General features: G+C 41.0%; 1 protein-coding gene across 3 annotated transcripts in view; it reads right to left on the reverse strand.

Moving 5' to 3' along the window:
- PAG1 (phosphoprotein membrane anchor with glycosphingolipid microdomains 1) overlaps positions 1-20,052 on the reverse strand; it is a 157,564-nt gene extending 137,512 nt beyond the window's left edge. For 2 of the 3 annotated variants that reach the window (XM_037803639.1, XM_037803637.1), the window contains exon 1: positions 19,599-20,052. The gene's annotated coding sequence lies outside the window, so the exon portion shown is untranslated. Of the gene's footprint in view, positions 1-19,551 lie in introns of all 3 variants that reach the window. The other variant, XM_037803638.1, reaches the window with a different exon arrangement.
- Positions 20,053-21,127: the final 1,075 nt, after the last annotated feature.

The raw sequence follows: 21,127 nt of genomic DNA on the forward strand, positions 1-21,127 counted from the left end.
AAAATACACTTGTTACGGGGTTGTTATGAGAATTAAATGGGATATTAAGGTTATAGCACAGTCTTTAGATGCAATGTTTCTCAAAGACTGGTCCATAAGTCCCTGTATCAGAATCACCTGGAGGCTTATGGAAGTTTTAGTTCCTACTCCCCACCACTAGACGAGGATGAGGTCTGGAAATTGGTATTTTCATCACGCATTCTCATAAGAGTATTGAGCTGGTCCCCTCTCCAGGCTGCGAGGTCCAATCTGGGTCTGGACAGAAGATAGAGGAGGAATCCAAGAGCAGCAGTTTAGTATCAAGCCGGTCCTGCCGCCTGCTTGCTGTCAGCAGGCACCCCAGTTCCAGTATCTGGGCCCCAGCATCCCCATCGCTGGTTCCAGTTCACCTTTTGTGCTGCTATCAGAGTGATCTTCCTAAAATACTAACCTGGCCATGCTGTTCCCAGCTCTAGAGGACAGGAACCAACCTCCACTGTCTGCCCTTCTGACCTCCTACGAGTCCCTTAGTCTGCTCCATCCAAGCTGGGTTTGAATTCCAGCCAGGCCTGCTTGTTTCATTCGGATCTCAGCTTAAATGTCACATCCTCCAGGAGGCCTCCCTAACTACCCAGTCACTCCCAATGACATAAATATATTTTGCTTCTTTGCCTAGAACTTAACAACCTTCGTATATTCTCTTGTTTATGTGGCTGTCTCCTCCCACTAGAAAGTAAGAGCAGATCACTTGTTTACTGCTGTATCTCCACTCTTTTCACAGTTCCTGGCACACAGTAGGCATTCAATAAGCATATACTCGATGGATGAACATACTCTTTAATTACAGGCCTGCACCACTGCCAGCTTTGGTAAAGTTCACACAACTGAATGTATGAGGCTGACAGAAAAGCTGCATTCCTTACCACGCCATATGACAAATACGGGCTTGAGTTTGTTTGGTGCAATACCTGTGCTCAGGAAAAATGGATACATAAATAGGATTTCTATAGACTAACTCAATTAAAAAGAAAGCTGGCGAGGATCTAAGATGGCGGCATAGAGAGGAGTGGAAGCCAAGTAGTCCCCCTGGAACAACTGAAAAAAAAAACCAGAAACAACTAGTAAATAACCCAGAATAACAGCGGGGGGACAAACATGACCGGCCACTCATCATACACCAACCTGAATTGGGAGGAATGCCCGAGATTACAGCATAAAATCTGTAAGTAAAAACTGCGGATCCAAATCGGGAGACCCCTCCCCCACAGCCCGAGCTACAAAGCCTCGTGGTGCCAGAGAGAAGGTTTCTCCCAGCAAGTGAATATAGCTCAGCTGAGCTCCAACTGGGGTTTTAAGTAGCGAGTGTGAACTGCTCACTACAAGGTACGAATCTCCAACAAGCAGACAGAGGCTTTGGGTGACGACTGACCTTGGAGAGCCAGAGGGTCGCCTCGGACTAGCTCTGAAGGGGACTCTCTGTTCCTTTTTCGGCTCAGTAGAGAAAGCCTCAGCCATTTTCAGTTCCCAGTTCTGTGACCCAGACCAGGGTGGAAACAGCACAGGCAGAGAGAGACCACTGAAATGCTAATGACCTCCCCCTAAGGGGTCTATCTTCTCTAAGAGGAAAGGGATGGGGCCCAGCTCTACTACTTGCCTTTCATTCAGAACTTGGGGAAAAAGAGCCACACCTCCTTACACCAGTCAAGAATTATAGGCTAACAGGCACCACCTGCTGGGCAGAAAATCACAGTGACTGGAGGCATCAGAGGGTGTACCAAGTTTCTAAGACACACCCTCAGGGAAACCGGATACTGAATATTTCTTCCTTCTGGGACCTTAGCCCATTCTGGTCTGGGGAGGCCTGATTGGGGTAACCAAGGAAACCATGCCTAGACAACAGAAAACTACAACCTACACCAAGAAAAATGAGGTTATGGCCCAGTCAGGGGAACAAACTTGCATTTCAATGTGATGCAGGAACTGAAACAACTAATAATAAGTGAATTAAAAAAGTTTAGGGAAGATATGGCAAAAGAGCTGAACTGTATAATGAAAACACAGGATGTACATAAGGTAGATATCGAAAGTTCAAAAAACCAACAGGCAGAATCTATGGAAATGAAAGGCACAACACAAGAGATGAAAGACACAATGGAAACATACAACAGCAGATCTCAAGAGGCAGAAGAAAACACTCAGGAACTGGAGAACAAGGCATCTGAAAACCTACACACAAAAGAACAGACAGAGAAAAGAATGGAAAGATACGAGCAATGTCTCTGGGAACCTAAAGACAAAATGAAAAGCAAGAATTTACGTGTGATTGGTGTCCCAGAAGAAGAAGCGAAGGGAAAAGGGGCAGAAGCAATAATAGAGGAAATAAATCAATGAAAATTTCCCATCTCTTATGAAAGACATAAAATTACAGATCCAAGAAGTGCAGTGTACCCCAAACAGAATAGATATGAATAGGCCTACGCCAAGACACTTAATAATCAGATTATCAAACATCAAAGATAAAGAGAGAATCCTGAAAGCAGCAAGAGAAAAGCGATCTATCACATACAAAGGAAGCTTGATAAGACTATGTGTGGATTTCTCAATAGAAACCATGGAGGCAAGAAGGAAGTGGGGTGATATATTTAAGATACTGAAAGAGAAAAAACACCAACCAAGAATCCTATATCTGGCAAAACTGTCCTTCAGATATGAGGGCAAGCTCAAAATATTCTCTGATAGACAATGACAGAGTTTGTGAACAAGATACCTGCTCTACAGGAAACACTAAAGGAAGCACTGCAAACAGAAAGGAAAAGACAGGAGTGAGAGGTTTGGAAAACAATTTTGGGAGATAGTAGCACAGCAATGTAAGTACACTGAACAAAGATGGCTGTGAATATGGTTGAAAGAGGAAGGCTGGGACCATGTGGGACAATAGAACAAAAGACGAACGATAAAGACTGGGACTGTGTAACAGGGAAACCTAGGGTGCTCAACAATTGTAATAAAAGGTACAAATATGTTTTTACATGAGGTAGAAGAAATGAATGTCAACATTGCAAGATGTTAACAATAGGGTGGGATTGGGGGGAAAATACAATCAATGCAAACTAGAGGCTAGAATTAACAGAAACATTGTATTGTGCTTCCTTTAATGTAACAAAAGCAATATACCAAAGCTAAATGCATATGGGGGTGGGGTGGGGAATAGGGGAAGGGTATGGGACTCCTGGCATTGGTGATGTTGTCTGACTCTTTATTCTACTTTAGGTTAATGCTGTCTTTCCTTTTGTCACCTTCTAGCTATCAAGTTTTTTTGTTTGTTTGTTTTTCTCTCTTTCTCTTGCCTTTTTCTTTTGTCTCTCTGCCTTCTTTGACTCTTCCTCCATCTTTGTGGAAGAAACATCCTTATATATAGAGTGGAGATGGCGAGCAATACATAAATACGTGACTATATGGGGAACCAATGATTGTTTACTTAGGACGGAACGTATATTGTTTCAACAAAACCATCTTAAAAGAAATGGGTTGATGAAGAAAACCTGAGGGCACTATATTGAGTGAAATAAGACAGATACATAAAGGCAAACATTGCAGGGTCTCACTGATATGAACTAATTATAATATGTAAACTCATAGACATGAAATATAAGTTACCAGGATATAGAATGAGGTTAAAGAATGGGGAGCGGTTGCTTATTATGAGCAGAATGTTCACCTAGGATGAACTTAAATATTTGGAAATGGACAGGGGTGATGGTAGCATGTAATGAGAATAACTAACGGTGCTGAAAGGTGTGTGAAAGTGGTGGAAAGGGTAAGCTCAGAGTCACGCATGTCACCAGAAGGAAAGTTGGAGGTTAAAAGATGGGAATGTATAAAACAGTGAATCTTGTGGTGGACAATGTCCGTGATTAACTATACAAATATTAGAAATCTCTCTCACGAACTAGAACAAATGTATGACACTATAACTAGAAGTTAATAATAGAGAAGCATATAGGGAAAAAATACATACCTATTGCAAACTATATACTACAGTTAGTAGTATTTTAACATTCTTTCATCAACAGTAACAAATGTAGTATACCAAAACTATGAATCAATAATGGAGGGGAGGGCACGGTTAGGGGCATGGAGGATCTGAGTTTCCTTTTTTTTGTCTCTATTTCTTTTCTGGAGTAATGAAAACGTTCTAAAAATTGAAAAAAAAAAATAATTGTGTTGATGGATGCACAGCTGTATGGTGGTGCCGTGGGCCATTGATTGTACACTTTGGATCTTTGGATAGTTGTATGGTATCTGAACAATCTCAATAAAATATACATTAAAAAAATTAAATAAAGAAAGCTGGCTTTTAAATAATCCTATGAAGAAGTAGTTTGTAAAAGTGAAGAATTTCTTCTTTATATTTTTGTACAAATGGATTATTAAAAAGAAAGCTGGCTTTTAAGTAATCCTATAAAGAAGTAGTTTGTAAAAGTGAAGAATTTCTTCTTTATATTTTGTACAAATGGATTTTTCACACAAATTTCACATTGGATTTCCTTATCCTTAAAACAGTAGGTCTTGCATACTTGCTATTAATGCCAAAAGCACCTCACTTAAATTTTCCTACTTACTAATTAAAATAAAACCACTGTTTCTTAACAAAATATTCCTTAACAGTAGGATCTAGAGAGTGTTTCAAAGCCACTAAAATTATTACCATTTTCAACTCCTTTAGAAACTGAAACAATGGAGCAAATCAAAGGCTCTTACGTGGTGCTCTCTGGAAAGTGCACATTCTGAGTACAGAAAGTCTAGAGATGAGACTTTATAAAGAGGCTATCAGAATGAATCTCTTCCCAATTCCTAGATTCTTTAATGAGTAAGGAAACATTCCAGAGACCCACAGGTATATTAAGAATACAAGAAACTATGAATAGATGAGTTCAATTTATATTCTACACAATAGCTTCCCCACAAAGATGGTGCCACCCATCTTTCTCCCAAGTGGAAGGGGAAATGAAGAGCTCCACTTTAGAACTTCAGTTGGGTCTCCTGTGTTTGTCATTTTGGCTAATGAGTGAGTTTCAAATGCACTAACAGCAGATGAGGGAGGAAGGTGCCTGGCTTTGGTTTACAGGGTGATAGAAAAAGGAAAAATCAAAACATTAGCTTGCCAGGAAGGATGCCTAAGTGACCGAAAGGGAAATCAGGCCCCTGGTGGCCACCTCCTGGGGAGGTGAGTGCAGGCTTCCCTTGGAAAGGTTCTGGCCTGCAGGGCACATGCCTGCCCTGGATTTACTGACAGGAACACAAATCCTGAAGAGATGAAGACAACCTTTAATAAAAATTACTGGGGGCAGGGCCTGGGTCTCGGCTTTTGAACTTCACTAGGTGATCCTAACGTGTAGCCAGCATGGAAAACCACACTCTAAAAGCAGCTGGTGGAGAAGGAGGGAAGCTACAAATGAGGGGATGGGGGGCAGATCAGGTAGCCTACCCCAACTGAGGGGGGAAAGCTTCTCCAGAGAACTGCGAAGTGGGGAGAGGGTATTTAAACAAGGAAGGTGGGGGAGCAGCGCCAAAGTGAGATTCCCTGGGGCTGTCAGCTTTTTAACAACCAAGATGTGGAAAGAAAGAGAAATGTTTGCAAACTTGGGCAGACACCTGGGGAGAGAAAACAGGTGTGAACCAAGGCAAGACAAGTTTGGGTTTTTAAAATTGGGAGGCATGAAGAGGAAGAGTCACTTGGAAAGAGGATGCAAGACCTGTGAGGAAACTGTTGGCTGAGGCAGGGTAGGGGGTAGGTGGAAGTCAGGAGTGAAGTGGATGCAGGGACGCCCACTACGAACTACCTGGCAATGATCCTCCATCTTTTCACACTGATGGCTCACCTTCAGAGATAATTTTTGGTGGCACACTTGAAGCAATTAAAAACTTAAAAAAAAAAAAAAAAAAAGAGGTAACAGCAGCAATGCAGTCCCTAGGACATGCTCCACAGCACCTATAAAAGCACCCAGAATCATCAATTCATTTGGCTAACTTCACATTGATCTTTGAGAATTTATTGTCTTAACCATGCTCTTGAATCCTCAGCAGGAAAAATTCTTGGATGTTCCTATAAACATATAATTTTTCTGTGATGTCAATGTAACACTACACTCTGCTCCTTCTGCTAGTTTGCAGAAATTGGACCATCTTGCTCGTAAGTGGGTCCCCACAACCTATAGTTTGTTCTGCCTAAGCAACATTGCCATAATATCGTGCATGCTCATTTGCAACAAAAACAAATTGTACACATTGATCAAAATATTCATTCACATTCATGACAGGTCTATAACTACTTAGGAGTACAAAAGAAAACAAGTTAAAACCTGCTACCATACATTTACAGTGCCACTGGAATCTGGAATTAACACAGTTGTAAATTCATGGTTAAAAGACTAAAGAGGCCTGCTAAAGACCATTAGGCAAATTACATGAGATGATTATGCAGATTTTAACAATCTGGAACAAGTCACGAATGTCTTGGTTTGGACAGGTGTCCTATGTCTGAGTTTTGAGCCCATTAGAAAACCTCATGTAGTTTTCCTGGCATCTTTAACTTTCTTGAACTCTAAGTATCTCTAAGTCAAGAGAACTTCATCTCTTCCTATAGCTGTCTAGTCCTAAGCCCAAGATTTTAGGATAGAAGTGAGAGTCAGCAAGCCTGAGTTTGGGGCTACAAGGACTGACAGCTGCCACTGCTATCTCTGGTTCTTTCTCTGTGGGCATCTTTTTCACCCAACAAAACTATCTTCATCTTCCTGGGCCCCAGGCCCGGGAGTCTGGAGTTAAAGAATGAACACGGCTAATGTCAAGACCTATAGCAGGGAGGTGAAACCACAAACCACAAGAGAATATAGGTCTGGCTGGCCCGAACACATTCATATCTGGCCTTCATCCATTGAAATTGAACATCTAATTTGGCAGTTTGTCAAATCTGATGAGAAGTTAATGATGTGAAAGAAAGACAAGCACATCCGTGGATAAGTTATAGACAAGTGTTTAGACAAAGGGGGTGGGAGGATGGAAAACTGAGAAAGGGATGGATCTATTATTTGAAATGTAATATTCTGGGATATGTTGGGACAGGTCCCCAAACCCTTATCCATAATTTTTGAAATGCAAAAAATTTCTGAAAACAGTTTCTTTGTGACTTTGCCAACAAATGAGTTCGTTCCCTAAACTGACCTGAACTGACATGAGGTTACTGAGTCTCTGTCCCACTTAATGTGAATATTCAACCATTTTGCTACAAAATTACCTTGTGTTTCCTGGATCCCATGGGACTTTATGTAACAAATAGTATATGAACTGTAGTAACTTTCTAAAAGCAGAATTTTAAAAGAGACTTGGTCCCAAAATTTGGCTAAGGAATTGCAGACCCATACAACTCTCCATGAATGCCAGTTCTTCAGATTTAATCCTTCTGTAGATTCCCCACATCATGCAGTTATATGCCTGACCTTAGCTTTTCAATGATTTTGAGAACATTATTTTAGTAGATAGATTCACAGGAGCATGTAGAGTAGCAGAGGGTAGACTGCCACCATTGACACGGGGAACAAAGCAGGACAGAGCTGAAAACACCATGCACCACGTGTGCTTTTAATATAAGGCATATGCTGCATTAAATGCACAGGCTTATTTTTTCCTTTGCCACATTTTTCACTTTATTAGTCTGAGAGTTTTGATAACCAAGTGTACACAAGCCTGCAGTGTAGTATACACATGGTACAGATAATATTAGAAATATAAACATGATGCTGATCTTGAAAAAGGAAGATAGCAAACTGCATTTGTACTTATAAAAATGAATAAACCATACGAAATGTCTAGAGATTTTCTAAAAGGCAAATCTACAGAGACAGAGGGCATTAGTTGCCTGGGTATGGGAATGAGGATTGCCTGCAAATTGGCACAAGGGAGCTTTTACTGGCTGATGGAAAAGGTCTAAACATGGATTGTGGTGATGGGCACATAATTCTGCAAATTTACCAACAGTGAATTGTATACTTAAAACAGGAGAATTTTACGGCATGTAAACTATACTTCAATGAAGATGCTAAAACCCTAATATCCCAAAATTTCTAAAGTAACACTTTTATGTGGACACTTCTTCTCACCCAATGTTCCAAATTAATACCAGGGGTAGAGGAAGGCATTAAATGGCCCTGCTTCCTGATTATCAAAGGAAAATGAGGAATTTCATTATGAATGGCTGATTTTACATCTGGACAGAGAACATGATCCTTTCCAGATAGCCTGCTCTATTTAGCAAATGAAATCTAAATTATTTTAACATACCATACATGCCTCCAATTACAGCATGTATCATATTGAATGGTAGTATTTTATGTACCCGTCATTCTTGCAGAGAGCATACACCCTTCAGGGCAGAAACTGTATTATATTCTTCACTGTATTTTCAGCACCTAGTAGGTGTTCAATAAGCAATTATATTGAATGCAATGATTTCTTCACCAGAACCTTCTACCACATTTCCATTTAAATGAATATAGAACAAATTAAACAGACATTCCCTACCTTCTAGATAGGGTTTCTCAACCTCAGCACTATTGACATTTTGGACCAGACAATTCTTTATATGGGGGTTTGTCATGTGCATTATAGGATGTTCAGCAGCAGCTTTGGCCTCTACCCACCAGATGCCAGCAGCACACTCTCCCCAGTTGTGACAACCAAAACCGCCTCCAGGTATTGCCAAACGTCCCCTGGGGTACAGGCTCCCTGGCTGAGAAATCCTCCCCTAGAGAGAGAGACTGTAAGACAGATTGAACATATTTTAACAATGCCTTTCATGTCACTACTTCCTGGAGCTAACGACAACATCAAGAAAGACAAAGCACATGACTAGCGTATGATAATTTTCTGACCAAGGGCAGTGGTATATTATGGGGAGAAGAAAAGGGGAGAAATTCTTTTTCTTCTCTAAGTAACTGTGGAGATACAAATAGCTTATTCTAATCCAAGGCTGACAGTTTTCAGGATATGTGGAGCTGTGAAAATACATAAGAGAAAGGTCCAAATGCCAAATGGCCTATGGCTATAAAACAGTCTGAAAGAAGCATGTTCATTGTCAGCAGTGGGCTGTTTACTGTGAATTGTATCCAGGAGAACAATTTTGAAAATGCTATTGAATATTTATTAAAAGGAAAGTTCTATAATAAGTCAGGTCCTGACGTGCTACTATTAGCAAATAACTCAGCCAGATGGAAAGGCTGAGAATTGTGGTGGCAGAAGCCATTAAATTAAGAGTAAGTTTAATACTTTGATGTTTTATTTTTCTCAATGACTACAGTGTTTAACAATTCTGTTCCAGTCATCCCAGAGCATGCCTGAAAAGCTGTTACCCAAAGTATATTCTTTTAATAAGGCACCAAACTTTTAAATTTCATTCAATTCTACTTTGGAGATATTGAGCAAATTACACTGATGTTAAAGTTCAAGACAAATGTTTTGGGCAAAGTGGCTATTATAGTATAAGTAAAGGAAAAATATCCTAACACTATCCAACAATGTCCAAATATTATTAAGATCTACAATTTAAAAGAAGATTTTTGAAGAAAAGGTTTATTTTAAACACTCCTAACCTCAGCATCACTGAGGACAATCTAGGCATTACAAGTTATACCATCCTCATCTTCGCCCACTTCTATATTTCTTATCAACCTGTTACACATACGAAAAAACTACAGTAGACAGTTGTGTCAATTCCTAATACTTGAAAGTATATTTCTTCAAATGCTATTCATAAAAATGTTTGTATTTTGCTCTGTGTGCCTATGGATAAACATAAGTTTAGGATTCTGAAATATTAAGATTAATTCCTAAATCTTCTAAGAGAAAGAACATACGCAATATGCAAAAGCACTCTATTCAATCAAGCTCTAACTGTATACAAAATTATGATATTCAAATTAGATACTAATTTAGACACATTCTATCATGTCAAGTACAGTAACACAAAAAATGTTTGAAAAAATTCAATAGGATGAAAAAAGAGAAAAAGAAAATTTAATTTCTCTTTTTAGAAAATAGAAACTTCTAGCATATAATATTAAAACAAAGACTGGTAGGAAATACAGCTTAATTCATCTTGGTAGTGGGTAATAAATACAGTTGTGTTAAATCACCTCAACAGAACACTAACTTGATGCCCCAGATTATCGTATTTGCATTCGGATGAAACTGGGACAGATGAAGCATGAAATGACCAAATTAATCTTCATTTTACTTCATGTGAGTTTCCTCAAACATAACTATAAATATTAAATGTGATTAAAATCTTATATAAAATAGAATATTACTTTATATTGTTATTTAAATTTTCATGTGCTCATATTGTAATTTCTCAACTCGACTGGACTAAAGCTACTACGATACTCTATAAGTAGTGATAATTACCAGAAATAAGATAGTTGTCTAACATTTTATAAAATTTTAAAAAATTTATTAACATATTATCACTAAAAGAAATCAGAACCAATACCAAAGGAGCAACCCACTGAATTTACAAATGCATTAGCCCCTTTGGACTCAGCTCTTCCTGCTGAAGCTAAAATGTAAAATGGGCACGATGAAGCTTGAAATTGAGATTCAGGGATAAGCACCGGCATAGGCATTTACTACTTGCTAGAAATTGCTATCGTCTAGAAATTGCCACCTAGCAAGGCTCCTAGATATTTTTTGTGAAATAAAAAAATGTGGCATCGTAAGTTTTGTTTTCAAACAACCATAAAACTCCATGTCCATTTCATGATTTTAGCATCGTCATATATTAAGAGTTAATATCTACTTTAATAGTGGCAAAATTAGGTAAATCATAATTTTGGAACATTAGGAGCCAAAAAATAAGAGTTGTAAAACTAAAATAAACCCTTTAGATTTATTCTGGGTCACTTTACACTGCTTAAGAAGAAGACCAGTGGTTTAATACTTTTGTATTAAATTGGTAACATAATAGCTACTTTGGCAAGAAAAAGCAAACTACATCATTTGAAGTATTTGGAGAATTCAAGAATAATATAAGAGGAAAACCGAAAGTTTAAACTTAACTTGGCTGTTTTTTATTTTACATACATACATACACATACAAGTACACACCTAACACTTCTCATACAATAGCCATTGCAACAACTGAAAAATAAATTTCCACAGTATCAGAAAAAGTAAGTTTACAATTATTTTGTAATTTAAAATATTGAATGCTTGCATTTCATAACCCAGATGCTTTTTAAAAATTCTCTTAATATAATGAAAGAAAGAATTTCAGTTTGTGGAAAAACAGATTTTTCCTCAGTCTAACTTAATCATTTACATTTACACAAGTAACCTGTGGCCCCAAATTCAAATATAGAGGTTGTAGCCAACACAGTTTCTACTGTTGAGGCTTGGATCAGACTAATAAAATAGTCTTTTAAATATTCCACCCCTGATTTTTTTCTTTAGCAGCTATTCGAGAAAACACAGGCAACATGCGAGTGGGAAAAACCCAGAATTTTAAATAGGAAGGTCTCATTCTGGTCCTAGGAGCTCCACCACTTACTAGCCGTGTTATTTCCACCCAGTCATCATAACTCTATCTCACTTCCTTCATCTCCCTAATCGGAGTAATTCTGCCTCTAAGTCAAAATTAAAGTATAAAATGTTTGAGACTAAAATGCACTACATTAACCAAAACACAAGGTAATTGTTCTCATCATCCAAAAATACTCCAGTGCGTCTATAAAGTTACGAGCTCTGTTTTTATAACTAAAGTGAAAATTACAGTAGACTGTACTCAGCATACTGTAAATAATCAGTGGGCCAAAAGATTCACTACTTTAGTAAGTATAAAGGAGTTGCTTCAAAGGTCCAAACCTTCTAAAGATGCAATGGCCATGATAAAACTTAGTCTTTGTAAACTGTCAAATAGTGTGTTATTTATCACGGTTTCCTTTCAGCATGTTCATTCATGGATACAAGAAGCCCGTGATGAAGAACCAAGCAAATTATGCCAAGAAAGTGATTTTTTCATTTTTCCCCCCAACTTCCCAAATGCCTGAGGACTGCTGTAAATGAAGGAGCAAAATGAATGGAAAAGAAACACAAGAAATGACAATTCTGTCCTATAAGCAGCTTGAGGATAGGGATCAAGCTTTATTCAGAATCTTATTCCTCTCTCCCACCCCCCCCCACCCTCCATCCCCACCCCACCTTCCACAATGTTTATTGACAAGAACTGAAAACTATATGAGAAAAAGCCACCACGGTATATGTAGATACAAGCAAGTTAAGAGTTAGACCTGTACCGTTGCTGTCTGCCTTTACTTTCTATTGCATTTCTTTTCTTCACTCAGCTCCCATTCAATCAAGCACCTCATTCTGACTTGCCTCTGGCTTCTGTCACTTTATGTCTTAGCACCTGTCAAAAACTTCTCTCACATAATCTTACTACCCCAGCTCCATTTCTTCTGCCTGCCACCTTGGCCTTCATCTTTTTTTTTTTTATTCCACGCATTCTCCCAGGCAGACTGTGACCACAACAGTTTCAAACACAAAGCGGATTCTCATACCTGCATTTCCAGCTCAGCCTCTGTCCTGAATTCCAGGACCACAGGCATATACCACTGCTGACTGAACTTCAAGCCCTGGCTGTCTCCCTGGCACCACACATTAAATAAATCCACAACTGAATTTGTCATCTTCCCTGCAAAGCTGCTCCATTCATTGTCATCATCAGTGGCACAGTTGTCCATTCAATTTCCCAGGCCGGAAACCTGGGAGTCATCCTGAAATTCACTCCTCTCCCTGCCCACCCTTCCCCCCTTACTATCCTAACTCTTAGCAGTCTTAGTTCAGACCTTAAATCCACACTAGGATTCATTAGCTTTATTATACGGCTTCCATTCTCCACTCCTCATCACACACACCTCTATCTATTCTCTATAATACATCCTGAGTGACTATCATAAAAAGAACAACCTAAAGGTTTCCAGTTCATCTAAGGACCAAATATGGTCCACAAAGTTCTTCCTGAAGCAGCTCCGGTCTCTTGCTCTCCAGCCTCATACACTACCCTCTCACGTGCAGCAGCCACATCAAAAGACGAGCTGCTCCAACTGTCCTCCCTGTTCCCTCTGGTCAGAGGGAGTTCTCCCAGCCCACTCCCATCCTCAGCTGCCCGTGCACCCTACTTGTTCTTCCAGGCCCACAGGAAGACCTACTGCCTGGGGGAGAGCCATACCTTCTTACAGTCAGGGACCCTGACGGAGCTCCCTGTCTTTCTCTCATAAGACCGAGATCCTTGAGGGCAGTGATGAGAAATTTCTTGTTTGAGGTTCATCATCTAACAAAGTGCCTGATAGCATATCGATATGTTTTTGGTAGTGAACGAATAAGAAAATAGACATGACTCCCACTACCTTTGACTGAAACACGGCCAAGCTGCCAGTGATTGATTATGTGTGAATTAGAGGGTCACTGCTCTCTTGAGGGAAAAACATAGTAAGGCCACTCTGGTTGCCAATGTCAAACTACTGAATGCAGTGGGGGAGGAGGGATTTCCTGTGTATAGCTATGTTAAAGATTGGCTTTTGGGGGGAAAAATATCATTGTGCTGTGTGATGTTATTGTCTTGGACTTGTAACTTGAGTCACCGCAACATTAATAGTTTCCCAACAGCTTCAGCATGTTGAACCCCAACAGGGGTGACGGAGGAATGGGTAGGTTTAGAGGTGAGGGGCCAGAGTGAGGGGAATCACTAATGACAGAGCCACAAACACAGTGAAACTGGATGCTCAAGGACTTACCTGATCACCCTCTTTCCTAGGAGAATAAATCCACATAAAAGCTTACATATGCAACCCTGGGGCACTCTAAAGACTAAAATGATGATGCCAGCAATTAGGATTTACCCACACATTTTGGTATTTTTAGAAAATCACGTAAAGTCAATCACTTGCAAATGAATACATGATATGGTGTAGGAATTGGGTCAGTAAATTGGAAAGAGAGGTACAAAGATGCTAGCGACCAATTAAAAATGCTTTTTTGACTTGCCCACTCCATAAGGCTCACAGGGTTTCCAGTGCTCTGTATTTTAAGTGAAGGCCCCAATGGGGCCCAGTTTCCCTGCCTTCTGCAATAAACAGACTATATTTAGAAAATGTAACTTTTTAAAACTAGTTTTTAATTTGCAGGCTTGAAATTTGAACAGTCCTATAAAATGAAGGACAAAGAGTGAAGGAGATGTCAACAGCATATGCTAAAATATTATAAAAATATTTTCTTTATAATTCAAACCCCAGGGGATATGAAGAACTTATTGAGCAAATGTTGCCCCAGTGTGAATCAAGAAAAAAATAGAAAGGGTAGGGTCTAGAGGAAGGGTTTTGAAAGTAATACAAGATGGTTTTAAATCCTAAGGTGGCTTAGAGTTATGTACCCCAGAAAAGCATGTTCTTAATCTAAATCCATTCCTGTGGGTGTGAACCCCGTGTAAACAGGACCTTTTGAAGATGTTATTTTTTAGTTAAGGTGTGGCCATCCGAATCAGGATAGGCCTTCATCCTATTACTCAACGCCTTATAGAGAAGGTCACAGGGAAAAAGCCACGGAGAGCAGCAAGGAGTCTGAAGACAATGGAACCCAGAAAGGAAAGGAGAAGACACTGCCATGTGTGTTGCCATGTGATAGAAAAGCCAAAGAACCCCAAAGATTGCCATCCAGCCAGAAGATTCCAACCAAGGAGGAAGCAAGTCTTCTAGCCCCCTAAAACCACAAGCCAATAAATTCCTAAAGTTAAGCCAATCCATTGTATGGTATTTGTTTTAGCAGCTAGGAAATTAAAACACTGTCTTTACACTCTACGTCTGGACTGGAGTTAGAAAGGCTGTAAGGCGGATATTGAGGATTTGAAGCAAGGTTCGTATCCTGGCCAATATACATAGCCAGCTATGCATTCATTTCTTTTAAAAACCAGTGTTTCATTGTGAATGATAGGTGACACTGTAGTAATATGGTACCCCCCCCCCCCCGCAATGGCAATGCATTACTGATATTTTTCCAGATTTAAATAAAAAAATTTTTTTTGAAATCATGCAAGAAAATCTCAGGTCTCTACACTTCTCCCTTCTCACAGACAGTTACCTTGCCTCTCCATTGTGTTCTATTATCAGTTAAAGTCTATGTGCTTCCTATTTCACAAGCTAACATGTGGTTTTCTTTTTTGAGATGGTTACATAAACTAAGATTAAGCTCTTCCTCCATAAAGATATGAAGATGACACTTCCTATGCAGTCAAAACCAACTTGGGTGTATGCTTTTCCACCCTCCCTTCCAGCCCAATCCCAGGTTTGTTGTGGGAACCAAGCAACTGAGATAAGATTATTTTAAAAAGCACATATTTTGTGCCTGTGCAATATGGTGTAACTACCATGAAGCCTCCAAAATTGGAGGCAGTGGAATGTTCTGTAAGGAGCATAGGCACTCAGCCCTGGGCTCCATCCGTTGCTCTAAAATTTACTGGTGTAACCTTTACCAAGGGCCCTAATTTTCTAGGCCTCTGTTTCTACTTCTGCATAAAAGGATTATAAAGTAACTACCTTATAGAGTTACTGTGAGCATTAAAGATCTACATCTCTGCACAGCAGCCAGCACATGGTAAGCACTTTGTGAGCTATTCCAGTTGTTGTCCAGAAGGCATGGCCAGTAAGGACTAGAAATATGGCCAGATAAATTATGCTCAGAGCTGTCTAAACTACCCCAGCCCTGAGAGGATGTCTCTGCAATCTTGAATGTGAACTCCATGCTTATATTACCAGAAACTTGTGTGTCCCCCACAAAAATCCACTCATGGATGCATGAAGCAATAGCTCTAGAAATATAATCAACTCCCAATTCTGCAAGCCCAAAATGAAGACAATACAAAATAGTAAATATGACTGGGAAAGAAAATGATCTTCATTCACTTATATCTTTAGTAAAATTAGTTTGCATTTCTTACACATGTATGTTCTGACAGCAAGAGAAAGCTGGATGTCAGAGGAAAGTTATTTGGAGAAGTAAAGGTAGCCACAGATAAGCCATTAAAAAGACAATTCAGAGAGGAAATAGAACAATATGTAAATTCTGAAGAATTAGTTAAAAGTCAATTATGCACCCAGTTAAACTCACAGAAAAAGATCAGGGGAGACTTTAACTCCAGAGTAACCCAGAGCAGAAGAACATCTGAAAATAATGGAGTAAAGGGGAATATCTATTTTCTAAAAAAAAGAATATTGAAGTAGAAGATATTTTTGGCATCCTGAGGCACCCTACTGGAAGTGCAAACCAGAGTTTTGATTTTTTTAAAAAAGAGAGAGAGCCGACTTTTAGAACAGCTGTCTTGAAGTACCTTTTAGTGATAGGCTACATTAGCTGAGAAGTTAAATGTTCAATCATGCCCCTGTTACTTACACAGTGATTGGCAATTTGATTTTAATATCAAGAAAAGTCAACATTTAGCAAGGACCAGAACGCTACGCAGTATCTGGATGATAACCTAAGAAACCACACAAAATACCATGGCCTCTCAGTCATTTCCAACCTCTGGAAGTCGGGTGAGAAGTTCAACAGACTATGGGGACTTTAAAAAAGTGCGGCTCACGCACATGGTGTGAAGATGCTTCCCGTGACACTGGTCCTAAGGCCTAAAGGAAGTGTGCTTATTTAATGTGAAGTATAAATTTTTTTCCATTTCTGAATACGCAGGATAATATGATGCAAGGTGCAAAGCCTCTTTCCTTGCCCAAGGGGTGTTCTCTGGCTGGGATTGAATTCATATGCGGGGCTGGATGCTGTTGGGGATTGATTGCTGCTGCTTGTGGGGGTAGGTGGTGTTTTATTTGGCTGCATATGGATCACTGCAGCTACATCCGCAGGCAGGAAGTAAAATGGGGAGCCCCATCCTCCAGTGTGAACTGCAACATCATACCAGTTTTTCTTTTTTGACTATCTGAATATACCACAGGGAAATAAAGAGCAATGGACTCTACTCATGCTTGAAGGCGAAAAGTCACTTCTCCTGTTGGTGCCCCACCAGGGTGCTAGGATGTATGCAAACAAGGGTGAGATATTTAACAATAATTATGAAAATTAACAGCTCCCACTCATGGAGAATTATGTTGTGGGCGCTGTTAAGCATCTTGCATACTTTAATGCTTAACCATTAATTTCCTCATCTGTAAATTCAGGATAACAAGCCACCTATTTCATTGGGTTATTATGAGGATTAAAGGAGAATCTATGGAAAAAGCACACTGCAAGTTGAGGCAGCAGGGTCCACAAAAACAGGACTTGAAACAGAAACACATGGGTTAAAAATTTCAGCTGTAATCTCTACTATTTGATCTCACTGAGCTTAGTTTTCCTCATCTCTAAAGAGTATATGAAACCGCCTACCTCAAAGGGCTGTGGGGAGAACTGATGAAACCAGTAATTCAAACATCAGCTGGTGTCTGTACGGCTAGGAGGTGGCCAATAAATGTTTATACCCTCTTCCCTATAGCACAGGGTAGTGGTTTCTGTTACCCTCCCTCAGCAGCCATCCCATGTTCACAGAATCCAAAAATGCATTTCCTTTAAGGACAATGGAAATTTTACCTAGAGGGAGACACTAATTCAAAAGCTCTCCTTTCAATCTTCACAACAATCCCCATTTTACAGATGAAAACATCGAGGTGCAGAGAGTGTAGGTAACTTGCCCAGATTCAAACAGATGAAATGTCAGAGAGGGCAGCACAGGTCCAGAGCCTGTCCTCTTCACCATGATGCAAAAAAGCTTTTGATCAACCTTTTTTGTTTTTGTTTACTGAAAAAAAGGAGACCCACATGTTTGTACATAATATCTCCTAGAGATAAGCACTCACTACTGTCACCATCTACAGTAGACGAACTTGACTAAAACAAGCCCACAGGGATAGAATTTTTTAAAACTATGCTGTGTTTTTAAGATAAGGTGCCTATACCTAGTTTGTCTTGTTCTATATGCTGGAATACCATAAATAAATGCACTGCTTTCTCTAAAGATTACCTAAATAAATCCTACATTAAAATCACCCCTGTGTTTTGGTTTAAACAATTATTTCAAGTCCAAATCAAGAAAAACTAGGGCAGTCTTAATGTGATCTGTAACTAAAGACTTCTACATCGAACATTCTGCTTATTTTTAACATCCACTAACAGTCACACAGCAGTACTGTATGGCATTTCAATGTATTCCTTTTACAAATTTAATCAACCCAAGTATTAAACATCGATGATAATAACCTATTGCTCTGCTTAAAAGGAATCTCTAGGGGATAGATGAGAAAGAAAGGTTAAAGAATTCTATCCTTCAAAGTAGGACAGTACAGCTACCTATAAATCATGCTCTTTGTTTATAAAGGTAATTAAGCCCATCAGTGCACTTAACTTTCAGACTCAACACTTGTCTGGCATGAAAAATTTCCATTTTTTTTTTGGTAAAACAAAAGGGATGTGCTCAAAAGAGGTACTCTGCAAGCTCTCTGCACAATGCATGCTATTTTATAACATGATTTATGGGTCTAATTCCTGGAGCTGCCTTGAAAAATATACTGGGTTCTTCCTCACATGCAACCTATTAGAAGACACTCCAATCTGAGGAGTGCCCTCTGCTTCAAACCACCAGCGGCTATATCATGTCAACATTTTCATTAAGTACTGTTCAAGGTGGATTTTAAACAAATGGAATGGACAGCCACAGCTGCAACCACTGCAGAGAGAGGAGACAAAGTTATCCAGCCCAGAGGCTTATATAAGCGGCACAGGACAATCAAGGGGAAACACAAGTGTCATCATCTGAACCCTCTTTCTCTGAGACTTGTCAACATTCTTCAAGTTCATGAAGCCGCATGTGCAGAGCTGTTGTCTTAATTTTATTTGCTTTTAAAGCACATAAACCATTGGCATATACATTCTGTAGGGTTCCTCCCCCCTCCCCCAAAGGACTAGGCTCTAATTACAGAAACGTTGGCAACTTCTGCCTGGGGGAAGAGTAAACTGGGATGAACCCGAAGCCTGGAGGCCTGAGAAGGAACAACTTAGCGCTCATTCCCAAAGAGCCATCGCATTTGGTCATGCAAAAATGTCACAGGAGTCACTACCCCACAGAATTAGTAGAGAGATGACCAGACCTCGGCGCTCGCTCGCTCTCTCTCTCTCTCTCTCTCTCTCTCTCACACACACACACACACACAGTCAAGGGACTCAGAATGTGCAATTAGCAGCAGGCGAAATGCCCTCTGTGCACCTGTCCTCTTACAGCACTTTTCCAACTGGCACATTCGCCACAGGCTGGAGGCAGCCTGTCCTGGAGTCCAGGCTCTCCCCGCATGCCGTTGCCGGCTTCTTCGCACCATGCACCCCGCAAGCTGGAGCCCTGCTAACAAGCGAAGAGGGGTGCTCTTTCCTGGGGTACCCAGCCCACCATCCCACCCAATCCCCGCTTCCCACATCATAAAGATAATAAAAACGAACCTTTCCTTCCCACGTTTCCCTCCAACTTCAGAAACTAGTCAACTTACTGGGACGCAGGAGGTAAGGAGCCGTCTTGGGGAACCGCGCTCAGTGGCAGCTCCGGCAAACTCCGGATTCGCGCAGCCGGGCTGGCCCCGCACTGCACGGGGGACGGCGGCGGGTGCCGGGCGAGGCGCTGCCGCTCTGCACCAGCCGGCTCGGCTCAGCCGTGCCTGCCTTCGGGCACTCACCAGGGCGCAACCGCCCGGTGGTGGCGACTGAGGCTGCAACGGGCTGCGCGGACTAGAGCTCTGCAGCTGCCACCGGCCCCGGAGTGCCGCACTCCGAGCCCCTGGTGCTTGCCTCCGGCTCCGAGGGAATCACGGCTTAACAAGCAACGCCGCGAGAGAAAAAAGCCGAGACGCCGTCACCCGCAGAGCCACCAGCCCTCTCCCAGCCGGTCCGTGACATCCCGGGCGAGCTAGCGGGCTAGCGCCGCAGTCCCCACTCCGCACTCGCCGCCGAGCCGCGGAGAATGACAGCGCCCGGGCGGAGCAGCCGCGCTGGACGCGGGGCGCGAGTGCGCATGATCCCGACCCGCTGCGGCACGTCACCGGGGAGGGAGGGGCGCGCGCGGAGGCAGCGGGCCGGGCGGGCCCAGGCACTGCGACCTGCTAGCTCGAGGAAGGGTACAGGAAGTCTCATGTTTAGGGTGCTGTGAACCCAAAACTGTGTGGTTGAACTTGTTTGTATCCAGAGGGTGTCCCTGGCCCTTATAAAGCGTAGCTTACCTAAATGGTCCTCAGGCTGCCGGACGAGCCCACAAAAGCCAATTTAACTCAGGTTAGGGCTTAATCATAAAGGGCTGTGAATTGGGGAACGGTGATCCTTAACCTTGGCTGTGCATTAAAATAACCTGGAGAGCTCTTAAAAGCCCCTTGCCCCAGAATAAATACAGAGACTCTCTGGGGTGGGGCCCAGGTGTCAGTAGGTTGTAAAACTTCCCTAGCTTGGAAGCTGATTCTAAGGATAGCCACGGTTGAGAACAGATCTACAGGGATCTTGTTAAAAGGCAAATTCTGACTCAGTAGATATAAGGTGGGCCTGAGAGCCTAGATTTGTAACAATTTCTAACAACCCTACAGGTTCAGACCACCTATCTTTGCTGCTCAAAGAGTGATCTAGAACCTGGTGAAGAGCTTCTGAAACTTTGGTTTGCATGAGAATCACCCGAGAAGCTTTTTTTAAAATGCAAAGCAAATTCCCAGGCCCTGTTTTCAATGGTTCTGGTTCAGCTGCTGGACAAAGGGTATCTCTCTGGAATTCCATTTGTAACAAACACCCTGGATGAGTCTGACATGGGTGTTGTTTGAACCGAACTTGTGGATATTTGACCAGCAACCTGGATTTGGGAAGAGATTATTGTGATGACAAAGATGTCAGGACATCTGACTACAAGTCTAGGGCGATCTTAACTGGTGTTTTTTCTGACTAGTTCAAATTTTCTACAATTATTATGTATTATGACATTTAGCAGGGAAAATATATGGAAATGGCATTAAACACACACACACATACTGTGTAGCGAGCACCTGTT

This window comes from Choloepus didactylus, chromosome 14 (assembly GCF_015220235.1).
Source record: "Choloepus didactylus isolate mChoDid1 chromosome 14, mChoDid1.pri, whole genome shotgun sequence".
In the NCBI taxonomy this organism is placed as follows: Eukaryota; Metazoa; Chordata; class Mammalia; order Pilosa; family Megalonychidae; genus Choloepus; species Choloepus didactylus.